This window comes from Tamandua tetradactyla, chromosome 6, assembly GCF_023851605.1.
Source record: "Tamandua tetradactyla isolate mTamTet1 chromosome 6, mTamTet1.pri, whole genome shotgun sequence".
Taxonomy (NCBI): domain Eukaryota; kingdom Metazoa; phylum Chordata; class Mammalia; order Pilosa; family Myrmecophagidae; genus Tamandua; species Tamandua tetradactyla.
In genome coordinates, this window is record NC_135332.1 from 133044645 (window position 1) to 133058009 (window position 13365).

The 13365-nt window shown below is 36.6% G+C and overlaps 1 pseudogene across 1 annotated transcript; it reads right to left on the bottom strand.

Moving 5' to 3' along the window:
* Nucleotides 1-8906: 8906 nt before the first annotated feature.
* LOC143688819 (elongation factor 1-alpha 1 pseudogene) lies at nt 8907-13153 on the bottom strand (annotated as a pseudogene). The gene is made up of 2 exons (XR_013178330.1): nt 12432-13153; nt 8907-11975 (listed from the first exon to the last, which is right to left on the bottom strand). The product of XR_013178330.1 is annotated as an elongation factor 1-alpha 1 pseudogene (transcript).
* Nucleotides 13154-13365: the final 212 nt, after the last annotated feature.

Here is a 13365-nt window from a genome sequence, read left to right on the forward strand (position 1 = left end):
TCCTGAGTCATTGTAGCTTGTTTGTGTGTTTCCAGGAATTTGTCCATTTCATCTAAGTTGTCTAGTTTGTTGGTGTATAGTTGTTCATAGTATCATCTTACGATTTCTTTTACTTCTTCAGGATCAGTGGTAATGCACCCATTCTCATTTCTGATTTTGTTTATTTGCATCCTCTCTCCTTTCTTCTTTGTCAGTCTTGCTAGTGTCCCATCAATTTTATTGCTTTTTTAAAACTTGGTTTTATTGATTCTTTCCATTGTTCTTTTGTACTCCCATTCATTTAACTCTGCTTTAATCTTTGTTATTTCTCTTCTTCTATTTCTTTGGGGTTAGTTTGCTACTTTTTCAAGTTCCTCCAGGTGAGCAGTTTAGTCCTGGATTTTTGCTCTTTCTTGTTTCTTAATATAGGTATTTAGGGCAATAAATTTCTCTCTCAGCACAGCCTTTGCCATATCCCATAAGTTCTAATATGTTCTACTCTCATTTTCATTCATCTCCATATAACTACTGATTTCTCTAGCAATTTCTTCTTTGAATCACTGGTGGATTAAGAGTGTGCTATTTAATCTCCATATATTTGTGAAAGTTCTTGTTCTTTGGTGGTTATTGACATCCAACTTCATTCCATTGTGATCAGAGAAAGTGCTTTGAATAATTTCAATGTTTTTAAATTTATAAAGACCTGTTTTGTGCCCCAGCATATGATCTATCCTGGAGAATGTTCCATGAGCACTGAAGAAGAATGCATATCCTGGTGCTTCGGGGTGTAATGACCTATAAACATCTTCAGATTTAATTCATGTATCAAGTTGTTTAACTTCTCTATTTTCTAGTTGATCTTCTGTCTGTTTGTTCTATCTATAGAGGAGAGTAGTGTATTGAAATCTCCTATGATTATTTTTGAAATGTCTATTACTCCCTTCAGTTTTGCCAATGTCTGTCTTATGCACTTTGGAACTCCTTGATTGGGAGCATAAACATTTATGATTATTATTTCTTCCTGGTGAATTGTCCTTTTTATTAATATATAGTGTCTTTCTTTGTCTCTTATGATGTCTTTACATTTAAGGTCTATTTTGTCTGATATTATTATAGTTACTCCTGTTTTCTTTTGGCTACAACTTGTATGGAACAACTTTTTCCATCCTTTCACCTTCCATTTGTATCCTTGTGTCTAAGATGAGTCTCTTGTAAGCAGCATATAGCTGGATTATTTTTCTTAATCCATTTTTCCAATCTGTATCTTTTAATTGGTAATTTAGTCCATTACCATTCAAAGTTACTACTGAAAAGGCATTTCTTGAGCCACCATATTATCTTTTGGATTTTATTTCTCAGATTTATAGTCTTTTCCCTCTTTCTCTTTTTATCCTTTAAGTTACCCTTACTGGTACTCTTCAATTCTGTGCCCTCCTCCAGACCACTCTCTCTCCTGTCTTTTTTTTTTTTTCCCAACTGGCAGAAAACTCCCTTTAGTATTTCCTTTAGGGCCAGTCTCTTGTTGACAAATTCTTTCAGGACTTCTTTGTCTGTGAAAACTTTAATCTCTCTCTCAGTTTTGAAGGGCAATTTGGCTGGGTAAAGAATTCTTGGCTGGAAGTCTTTTCTTTCAGGATCTTGAGTATATCATGCCATCGCTTTCTTGCTTCCATAGTGCCAGTCCTATATGGTTACCCTTGTATGTAGTAGATTGTTTTTCTCCCACCACTTTCAAGATTTTCTGATTCTCTTCAACATTTGACAGACTGATTGGTTTGTGTTTGGGGGAAGGCCTATTTGGATTTATTCTATTTAGAGTTCATTGAGCTTCTTTGACTTGCATATTTATGTCCTTTATAAGGGATGGGAAGTTTTCCCCCATTATATCCTCAACTAATCTTCCTAGCCATTTACTTTTCTCTTCTCCTTCTGGGATACCAATGATTCTTAATTTGTGCACTTTGTTTTGCCCATCATTTCCTTGAGATCTAATTTTAAAATTTTCCAACTTTTTTGCCATTTGCTATTCTGAGTGTTTGAAATCAGTTGTCCTGTCCTCTCGTTCACTTATTCTTTTTTCTAACTCTTCCAATCTGCTGTTGTGTGTCTGTAATATATTTTTTATTTGGTCTACAGCATCTTTAATCTCTGTGATATCTATTTTTCTATTTATTCTTACAAATTCCTCTTTATGCTCTTCTAGTGTCTTCTTGATCTCCTTTATGTCATTAGCCATCCCCTTTATTTAGTAGAATTATATGAACATCTTTGATTAGTTGTTCCAATGTCTGTGTCTCCTCTGGTGTTTTAATTTAGTCATTAGGCTGGGTTATATCTTTCTGCATCATGATATGCTCAGTGATCTTCTGCTGTCTTTATGGTATCTAAACATCTTGATTGGTTTACTTTGAAAGTTGGTTTCCTTCAGTTGCCTAAGGCTTTGTATTTGTGGGATGGACATGGAGCAAGATGCAGGGCATGGGATGGGGCACCACAGTGCAGTGATGTGTGGTTGCACAAGTACAGGTGCAGGTTGGGAATACTATGCTGGTGCCTATGAGTATGGGTGCCCAGCAGCAGGGAGGATGTGGCTGTGTGGGTGCACAGGTCTCTGCCTGAACTGTTACTAAAGGATAAGAACTGTAGATTGGACAGAACACGGGTGAAAGAAGTGGCTCAAGAAAACTAAAACCATTTCATATTTGTACCCTCAAAGACTGAGAGACAAATTGTATATTTCTTCCCTCAGGTGCATTGATAAGAATTGCAATTAGGATTCTAGACTTATAAATATCCATTATTTTATCCAGAATGAGGAAATGTTTTCATTTATGTACAAAATTAAATCTGAGAAGCACCAGCATTTTGTTGATAAGCTATGCAAATAATGATCCCTCATAATCAGGTACTCAAAACAGCATGGTCTTCCAATATGACAAAGTAGAGATTAATTAATTATACCACCTGATTTCATGCCCCAATCATGATCTGACACACAATATCATAACAGATTCCACTGAAATAATATAAACAGTTTGTCTTTAAAAGATATAGGGTGATTACCGTGAGCATCTGGTCAATTTCTATATAGTATATTCTATTTCCTTACTTCTATACATGCTATTTTAATTGCATGTACTAACATTTATTGAATACCCAGCATATGGTAGGTGATGCTAGGCAAGATAATATTTCATGAAAATTTTGTCTCTGATTATCAACTAAATGTGTTTTTCCTTTATATTTATAAAAGTGCTTTAACTACAGTATATTATAAAGACTCACAAGTCATGAACTGTACATTTACCCTTTAAATACAAAATCTAGGACAGATGTTAAAATCAGGCTTCTTGGCCACAATTATGGCAATGATTTTAGATATTTACCAAAAATGAACTTGTTTACAATTATTCCTTATATACCTGGGATGTATATTCTTTGAACATAGAAGGAGACAGAAGCCATCCCTCGTTTACTGTTTAATTCTGTCTTAAAACTTGAAGTTATAACTGCAGTGCCTGCACATTTCAGGTAATATTAACAATATTCTTTCTATTAAAAATTAAAGGGCACCAGGCACTATGCTAAGCACTTTACACACTTTTATTCCATTTAATTTTCACAACAAACCCACCAGATGGGAATGATAATATCTATCTTACAAATGGGAAAAACAAAGGCAGGAGAGATTAAGTTAGCTATTCAAGGTCACACGAAGTAGCATATCCAAGATAGAACACAAGATTATTTACTCCAGAGAATGAGTCCTGGATAACTACAGGATAGCAGCTGAGACATACCTCTTAATGTGCCATTCAGAGAAGTGAGGAGTCACAGGTTACCATCATGTCCCTGTCATGACGCATGAAGCATACAACACCCCTGCCAAGAGCAGAACCGAAGAGGAAGGCCAAAGGACTTGGATCTCAGCTAAAGAACAGCATTCTAGTTACTGAACTTCAGCAATGGCCCTTTTGAGAAACAAAGTCTTCTTCAGAAAGGTTTTCCGTATGTGAAAAATGAACTTTTGCCCAGTCATCCTCTTGAATCATCAGAAAAGAACTTCTGGCTCAACCAAGATAAAATGAATTTTTTCACACTGAGAAACATCCAGGGTCTGTTTGGCTTGACTAAAATTACAGATGGAATTCAATGCAGTGCAGCAGGCTCAGGGGTTTCCATTTCTTCCAAGCTTACACCTTACACTGGATATTTGAGGGGTAATGATGAAACTATTTGGATTTGAAGATATTCTTAATGACCCACCACAAAGTGAAGTAATGGGAGAACCACACTCGATAGTTGAGTATCAACTTGATTTACTGTAATACAGTTGTGCTTTAAATGAAAATAGTGGCTGTATCTGGTTTAATCTTTTTACTATAATTTGATGTACATAACATTAAAATTACTGACACATAAGAATTTTTCCCTAAATAGTATCAGTGATCATTTGAAGTTATTTGGTTCTTTGGTTTATGGCCATGTGACAATTGAAACGCTTAAGTGAGATGATTTCAAAGCTAATTTATATAAAACAATGGCCTTCTAAATCTTTACAAAATCATTGCTAACAAATACTATATAAATCTTCCTGAAGTTCCAGTTAAACCCATTTTCTAGATATTATATAAATTTAATTTGGAACAGTCATTATCAATATTTGAATGTGCAGCCTTCATAGTAGCATCTTTTCAGAATAAATATTTGTAATTGATTTCATTGGCAACTTCAAATTAAGAATGAAATAAGATGTCATACTTTATCCTGTTGCAGTATCATCCATTAATGCTCATAGGAATATTTTCTTTATTGATACTATTTTAAATTATAGCCATTCTTTGATTCTCTCAAGTTAAAAATTCTAAGTTCAAAGGTTTTGATTTTGGTCGTGTCTTTAAAGTGAAAAAATTAAATAAACTAACCAGTTGAAGAATATTAAAAAAAAAAAAAAAAAAACCCAACTAGAGAAAAGAACCAACCAATGCTACATAAAGAGTTACTGGGGGTGAGGTGGAAGTCGGTAACAAGGAGACAACGAAAGTGCCTCCTTTCTTCCGTTGACACATAAACCTGCAAAGAAATGTCCCATTAATGGTTTATGATTGTCCAAGCTCTAGCCTTCAGATGTCTAAGCAATTTACATAGCTGTTATCTTGCTCCCAGGGGATACTACCACTCTTGATAGTCCAACTTATTGTGAATATTAACTTTTGAAAAATACAAGTCTCACAAAATATATATTGGGAAGTTCTTAAAAATAAATATAACAGGAACCAAAAAGAAAGTACTTATGTTTTACAGACAAATTTTTAGGAAAACAAATGAGTAATATTTATTAAAATAACCCAAATGAGAATTCCCAAAATGCACATTTCTGACCCCAAGTTCTTAAACTATAGAAAAGAGGACTGTCATTGGATTGCACTAGTCAGTCTCTTTTATCTGAATTTATTATTTGAGCAGATGTGTTTCTACAGGATTGAAGCTATCATATCCAAACCTTCCTCAGCTCTAACTCCTAATAAGAATCAAATGTATTTGTTTCCATCTATGTGTTGCAACAACGACATCCAGTGGCTACCCTGTTGAAGTACATTTTTCAGGAAAAAAAAAATTTGTGCAAATACTTTTACAAAAATGAGGATTTCTGCCCCTAATATTTCCAAAAGTCAGCTCTAGTATATATAAAAAGGGTTGAGTAAAGAAAAAGAGCTGAGCTCTTAAGATCAGTCAAACCACAGTGTATTTGTTCATCATAAGTATATGTATTAAACTACAGAGATTCAGCACATAAATTCAAACTGGAAGTGAAGGCATATCTTCTTCAGTATGCAGTTATTGAATTCATCATTTAAATTGAAACATTTAGACTTATTAATAAATGACTTTTATACTACTGTTTCAGTTTATCTATAAAACAGAGAAAAATGTTTAATCATTTATTTTGTTTGCTTCATTTTTCTACCTAGAGTTTATACTATATGTTTATGTGTTTCTGTGCTTTAGATTCTATACAGCAGCATTAGGTATTTTTCTTTAAAATGAATAAACAAAAATAGTCGGGCGCTTTAGCAATAAAGAATTAATGCAGTTTGTAGGGGCTGACCATATATAACCCCAGCACACAGTTGGCACTATTCCATGGTTCCTTGCATTATGTACATTTTTAAGTTGGCAGGTACACACATTCATTTCAGGAAGAAATTTCATAGCACAAAGTTTCTTATCTATGAAGAACTAAATTTCAAGCCTGAAGGAAACAAGCTTATTCCTTGGCCCAATTACGAATGTGCATGTGTGTGTGTGTACTGTTGTAGATGCTGCATCATTGTTCCTATCCTATTCCCAACACATTAGTATAAAAGTGACACTAAATCGGGTAAGTGTGGTCCCAGTCAAGAGTTTCTCATTTCAGTCATATGTAACATAATCACCACTGGTGGAATCTTTCCAATATTAAATCAATTTCTATACAGTATCTGATACTGTGCTATTTGGTTAGGGGGAAAAGACTACTGTAAGTAGTCTCTTTTATCTGCACATAAATAACATATATATATATATATATATATAAAACATATTGTTCTAGTTTGCTAGCTGTCGGAATGCAACACACTAGAGATGGATTGGCTTTTAATAAAAGGGGATTTATTTTGTTGGTTCTTCAGAGGAAAGGCAGCTAACTTTCCACTGAGGTTCTTTCTTACGTGGAAGGCACGGGACGGTCTCTGCTGGTCTTCTCTCCAGGCCCCTGGGTTCCAACAACTTTCCCCGGGGTGACTTCTTTCTCCATCTCCAAAGGCCTGGGCTGAGCTGCAAGTGCTGAGATGAGGAATGCCGAGCTGCTAGGCTGTGCTACATTGCGCTCTCTCATTTAAGCACCAGCCAATTAAGTCAAACGTCACTCATTGCAGCAGACACGCTTCCTAGCCGACTGCAGATGTAATTAGCAACAGATGAGGTTCAGGTACCATTGGCTTGCGTCCGCAGCAACAGAACTAGGTATGCTCACCTGGCCAAGTTGACAACTGAATCTAACACACACACATACACACACACACACACACACACACACACATATATAACAGCTGTCTTGCATTGATGTGCATAGCCCAATGTCAGTTGTCTTCATGTTTTCTTATCTTCTGGGATACCCTTTTTTGTTAGAAAATTAGCTCAAGCCCCCAGCCCCATAGGTTAGGAAATGCAGTACCTCTAGGATCTCTTCCATCTACCCATATTTCCAAATGATCCTTGTAGTGCTTAAATTTATCATATTCACCTCTTGTTATAACATCCTGACTCTGCTGAGTTCTCTCTGGTTCTCTGCACCTGCAGCTATCCTTCACTCTCATTCTAACTAGATTAGAAAATAAGCTACTTAGAAGCAGGAGTCCTTTATGTCCTGCTCCCTACTGAATCCCCAATGGCTAGAACAGCATCTGGCATGAAGTAGCCACAAAATTCTCTCATTTACTCATTCAAAGCAGTTCAGTCCATCCTTTTCTATTCTCTCCTACCGTACCATGCCCCGAGCCCCATCTTTTCACACTCAAGTGATAGCTGAATAAATAGAAAATATTCAATATAACCCTCTAGATAAAAATACTTGGTATAGTCTTCAGTAGCTAGAAAAATGTTTTTCTTATGATCACTTCACTCAAGCAGACTTGAAGTTATTCTAAACATGAAGAGCCCTTGTTGAAATAGTTTGCTGTTGGTTTAATTTCAAAAACTTACTCTCTGTTCCCAGAAACTCTCCCTTCCTCTGCTTGCAGGAATGAGACATGATATGAACTAATATCAGCACCTTCCACCCTTTCAAAAGACAAGATCAAAAACCCAAATAGTCAACAAGAGGAGCCTACGAGATAAACAGGACATGTTGACCAAACAGTTTTTCCTCTTCTGTTTTTTGTTTGTTTTTTCTCTTCTGCTTTCTTCTGGATCCTGGCCATTTCTTTGTCTAGGGTTTTAAAAGCCCAAACCACCCTTCCCACTCCAAACATTTTTGTTTGGAAAGTCTTGGAAAGTTCTTCCTCCAGCTCCTTGGTGATGAACCTTTAATTAACTCACCTTCTCACCAAGATGAAGAGACTTGTTTCTCTGTTTGATGCAGGGTCAGGCAGGCCTGAGTATTTAGGACTGTGTTTTCAGATGGTAACACAAGTGGCTCCTCAAAGTGATTTTTTCAAATAAAAGACTCTTCCTAAAGGAATTCTGACACCATCATTTTCTCCTCATGTATACCTAGATATAGTAGGCTGAACTATCAGAAATTAAACTTTATTTCTTCAACGAAAGAAACCATCAGCCATACTCTCAATAGTCAGAAAAGGAAAATCACCCTGGAGCAGCTCTTAAAAGTCTCATTTTAGAAAACAGCCCTCTCCTGCTTGGCAATCAGAGCTGTCAGCGCAGGTCAGAGTAAAAGGCATGAGAGGAAGGGAAAAACAGCGGTGCTGGCTTTCCAAGGTATAAACGTTGACCAATCTTTCTATTTATATTTATGAGTAAATGTTAGTACATTTAGCTTTATTGATATTTCTTTTTACATTAATGACCAAGACAAAAATGAAAAAACATATAAACAACCTAATATATTACTAGAATAAATTTTTTTAAAAAACCACATGGAGGGATTGCAAAGGTAGTTCAGTGGTAGAATTCTCACCTGCCATGTGTGAGACCCATGTTCAATTCCCAGCCCATGCACTTCCCGAAAAGCAAACAAGCAAAATAAACAAACAAAAACAACAAAAAATTTGACAAATGTTTCTGCAATAACGGGATACTCACATGGAAAAAGAATGAAATGTGACCCCACCATTCAGTACATAAAAAAAAAAAAAAACCCCACATAGGACTGTACAATACAATAAACTCTAATGTAAACCATGGGCTATAGCTAAAAGTGCAATTATAATAACATTCTTTCACAACTGTAGCAAATAACTGTTTATTACACAATTATCATTTGTTACATGTACACAAATTAATGCAAGGTGTTAATAATGGAGGGGGTGTATATGTGAACTCTGCATTTTCTTCATAATTTTTCTGTAAGACTGTAACTTCTCTAATAAAAATAATATTAAAAAATGAAACAACTGAGATTTACATTGGAGCTTTACTGATTTATCAATAATGAGAAACATTTCTTTGCTGAATGAGATAATATTTTCCAAGCACTAAAAGAATACTTTCTCAATTCTGTGTGCTAGTCACTCTATAAAGAGTACAGACAACTTTTGGGGGTTAATCTGCATTACTAACATTTTCACCATCACTTTCTTAAGACTAGACTAGGGGTCAACAAGCTACAGTCTGCAGGTGAAATCTGGCCTGACACCTATTTTTGTAAATAGAGTTTCATTGGAACACAGCCATGCTCATTTGTCTACACATTGTCCACAGATGCTTTTGTGTTATAGTCACAGAGCCAAGTCATTTTGACAGAGACCACATGGTCTGCAAAGACTAAAATATTTATTATCTGGACTTTTACAGAAAATATTTGCCAATCCAGGCTGTACTCTCTCTCAATTTTTGGTATCCTCTCTCCTTGACCCCAGGTGTCAAATTGCTCCTGCGGCTGACAAAGGCCCCTGCTGCTCCCATCACCATTGTCAGCCCCTTACACTGCTCTGTTCACTCACTTTCTCACATAAAACACTCATTTTCATCTATTTTAAGTAAAAGCAGACAACAGATTATATGATCAAGTATTTCATGGTAAATTCTGATTGTCTATTAAATTCAATCCCTCTGTCTCTAAGAGAGGAGCTTATTAAAGAAATTCAAGTAAAGAAATAATAACTGAAGAAAACTAATTTGTTTATAGCTCCATCAGCCCTGTTAGTGTCTTCCCAGCCTCTATCAGACTCTCTGGAGAAGAACAGTGGAGGGGACAGGGAGCCAGAGTCACTCATAACTGTTGAAACCCATTTCTAAAAGGGAGCCACTTTCTATCAGTTGTCTGTGAAAAGGATAAGAAAATTAGGTCTAGTTTTAATACTATTTTTAATTATATTGTTTTGCTTATCCCCACACCTTCTTTTCTGAGCCCTTCTCCTATTCCCAGGTGTAGTTCTGCAGTTTCTGAGCCAAGATTTTAGCAGAAATATTCAGATATTGTGTTATATTTCATGATTAACATTTTTTATAAAATAATCAAACCTTCAATAAATGTGTAATAAATAAATAGAATAAATCTTCCTCAAATTTCTCTTTGTGTGCGCTGTGTTTTCTTACTCAAAAATGTCTGTGATTTTGGTTTTTTTTTCTCATTAAACTTTGTTTTAATGGGTCTCAAAATTCTGTGACAGATTTTTGGTTGTCATTTCCATTTAAAAAGTACTGATTTTAAAACGTAATAACTTAAAACTGCCATATGAAAACGAATGGTCCACAAAACATTCCCTTCCTTCTGAAGGTTTACAATGCATTGTTTCCATTAGTAGTCTTTTACTATTAAACTTAAACGGCCAATTGAGACAAACAGTTCTGAGATGTTCTTCCACCACTGATTAAGACTGGGGTGGCAGGTGTTATGGGGTGGCAGGTGTTACAGGTACTATTCATTCAGCTTTCTGAGCTTTCTGGGCAGACTTGTGACCTTGCCAGCTCCAGTGGCCTTCTTGTCCACTGCCTTGATGACACCCACAGCAATTGTCTGTCTCATATCACGAATAGCAAAACAACCCAGAGAAGGATAGTCAAAGAAACTCTCAACACACATGGGCTGGCCAGGAACCATATCACCAGATTTCAGGAATTTGGGGCCATCTTCCAACTTCTTGCCAGAACAGTGATCAATCTTCTCCTTCAGTTCAGCAAACCTGTAAGAAACGTGAGCTGTGTGACAATCCAGCATAGGTGCAGAGCCAACACTGATTAGGCCTGGATGCTTCAGGATAATCACCTGAGCAGTGAAGCCAGCTGCTTCCATAGGTGGGTCATTTTTGCTGTCACCAGCCACACTGCCATGACAAACATCTTTTACAGGCACGTTCTTGACATTGAAGCCCACATTGACCCCAGGAAGAGCTTCACTCAAAGCTTCATGGTGCATTTCAACAGACTTGACTTCAGTTGTAAAGTCTACTGGAGCAAAGGTGACCACCATGCCCGGTTTGGGAACACCAGTCTCCTCTCAGCCCACAGGCACAGTACCAATACTACCAGTTTTGTAGACATCCTGAAGAGGCAGAAGCAAGGGCTTGTCAGTTGGACGAGTAGGTGACAGGATGCAATCCTGAGCTTCAAGCAGTGTGGTTCCACTGGCATTGCAATGCTTACGAGTGACTTTCCACCCCTTCAACCAAGGCATATCAGCACTTGGCTCCAGCATGTTGTCACCATTCCAACCAGAAATTGGCACAAACGCTACTGTATCAGGGTTGTAGCCAATTTTCTTGATGTAGGTGCTGATTTCCTTATATCTCTTCTGATTGTAAGGTGGCTTAGTGGAATCCATTTTGTTAACATCAACTATTAGTTGTTTCACACCCAGTGGGTAAGCCAGAAGGGCACCCTCTAAGGTATCCCCATTCTTGGATATACCAGCTTCAAATTCACCAACACCAGCAGCAACAATCAGGACAGCACAGTCAGCCTGAGATGTGCCTGTAATCATGTTTTTAATAAAGTCTCTGTGTCCTGGAGCATCAATGATGGTCACGTAATACTTGCTGGTCTCAAATTTCCACAGGGAAATATCAATGGTGATATCACACTTACATTCAGCTTTTAGTGTATCCAAGACCCAGGCATACTTGAAGGACTCCTTTCCCATCTCAGCAGCATCCTTCTCAAATTTTTCAATGGTTCTTTTGTCAATTCCACCACATTTGTAGATCAGATGGCCAGTCATGGTAGGCTTGCCCAAATCTATGTGTCCAATAATGACATGTTGATATGAGTCTTTTCCTTTCCCAATTTGGCTTAAGATATAGCAACGATTTTCACGACACCTGTGTTCTGGCAGAAACCTGTTGTGAAAAAGGTGTGTTTCCTTTTTTATAAGAAGTGTGTTTGTTGTAGAAAAATTTGAAAATACAGAAAGCAAAAACAAAATGAAATGCCAGCTGCCCAGAGATTTCAGAGACAATCACTATGAAAACGTGGGTATAACTATAGTCTTTTTCCAAACACAATTGTGTGTGTATGTACACACAGATATATATCACATTTATTTTAGACACTACTGTTTTCACATAACCACATATAGTGAAGATCTTTCTAAGCCATTAAATATTCTTCTACAATTCCATTTGTATTGTCTATTTAGTGTATGATTGCCTAGCCAGACAGCTTTAGTTTGTTAAGCTGCCGGAATGCAATATAGCAGAAATGGAATGGCTTTTAAAAAGGGAATTTATTAAGGTACAAATTTACAGTTCTAACGCCATGAAAATGTCCAAATTAAGGCACCAATAAGAGGTTACCTTCACTCAAGAAAGGCTGATACCATCCAGAACACCTCTGTCAGCTGAGAAAGCACACGGCTGGCATGTGCTGGGGTCTTTGGCCTCTGGACACTTCTCTCAGTTGGGAAGACACATGGTAACCTCGGCTGGTTTTCTCTCCTCATTTCATAAGTCTTCCCCCAGGACATTTTCCTTCTGCATCTCCAAAGATTTCTGGCTTGTCTGGCTCTGTCAGCACTGTGGGCTCCAGTAAACCTACCCTACCCTGAACAGTGGCGACACCTCTCCATGGAAACCATCTAGTCAAAAGTTATGACCCACAATTAGATGGGTCACATCTCCATGGAAACAATCTAAAAGACCCCACCCAGCAATACCAAATGAGGATTAAAGAACATTGCTTGTCTGGGGAACACGACAGTTTCAAACCTGCACATAGACCATGATGAACTTAACAAATAACTTTGTATTTGATATTTCAAGTTCTAAACTATTATAAGACACATGCAATAATTATCCATAACAATTTTATTAAGGTAAATATCTTTCTGAGTCAAGTACTAGGTATATCTTTTGCTTCAAGTTGGCTTTGATACAAATTTTCAAATTGATCCCCCAAAATATGATATTCTGATAATAGTAATGATCTCTGGAGCAGAATTTTACGTGGGTATAATTTTTTCAACATTATTTACCTGTATTTTCCATGTTTTCTACAATGAATAAATTGAGATACCAGGGATATATCTCCATAGATATAAATAATAGATACGTAGATGATGACAATAATAATAACAGTAATGATGATAGATAGACAGATATAGAAGGTAACAATTAAATAGACAGATGTACCAATTACATATTTATGGGTCTGTACCATTTTGTAAGTTATGAAACTATAAAACCAAAATTTTAACTGCAAAGTATTCTCTTTCATGGTATTCAACAATTG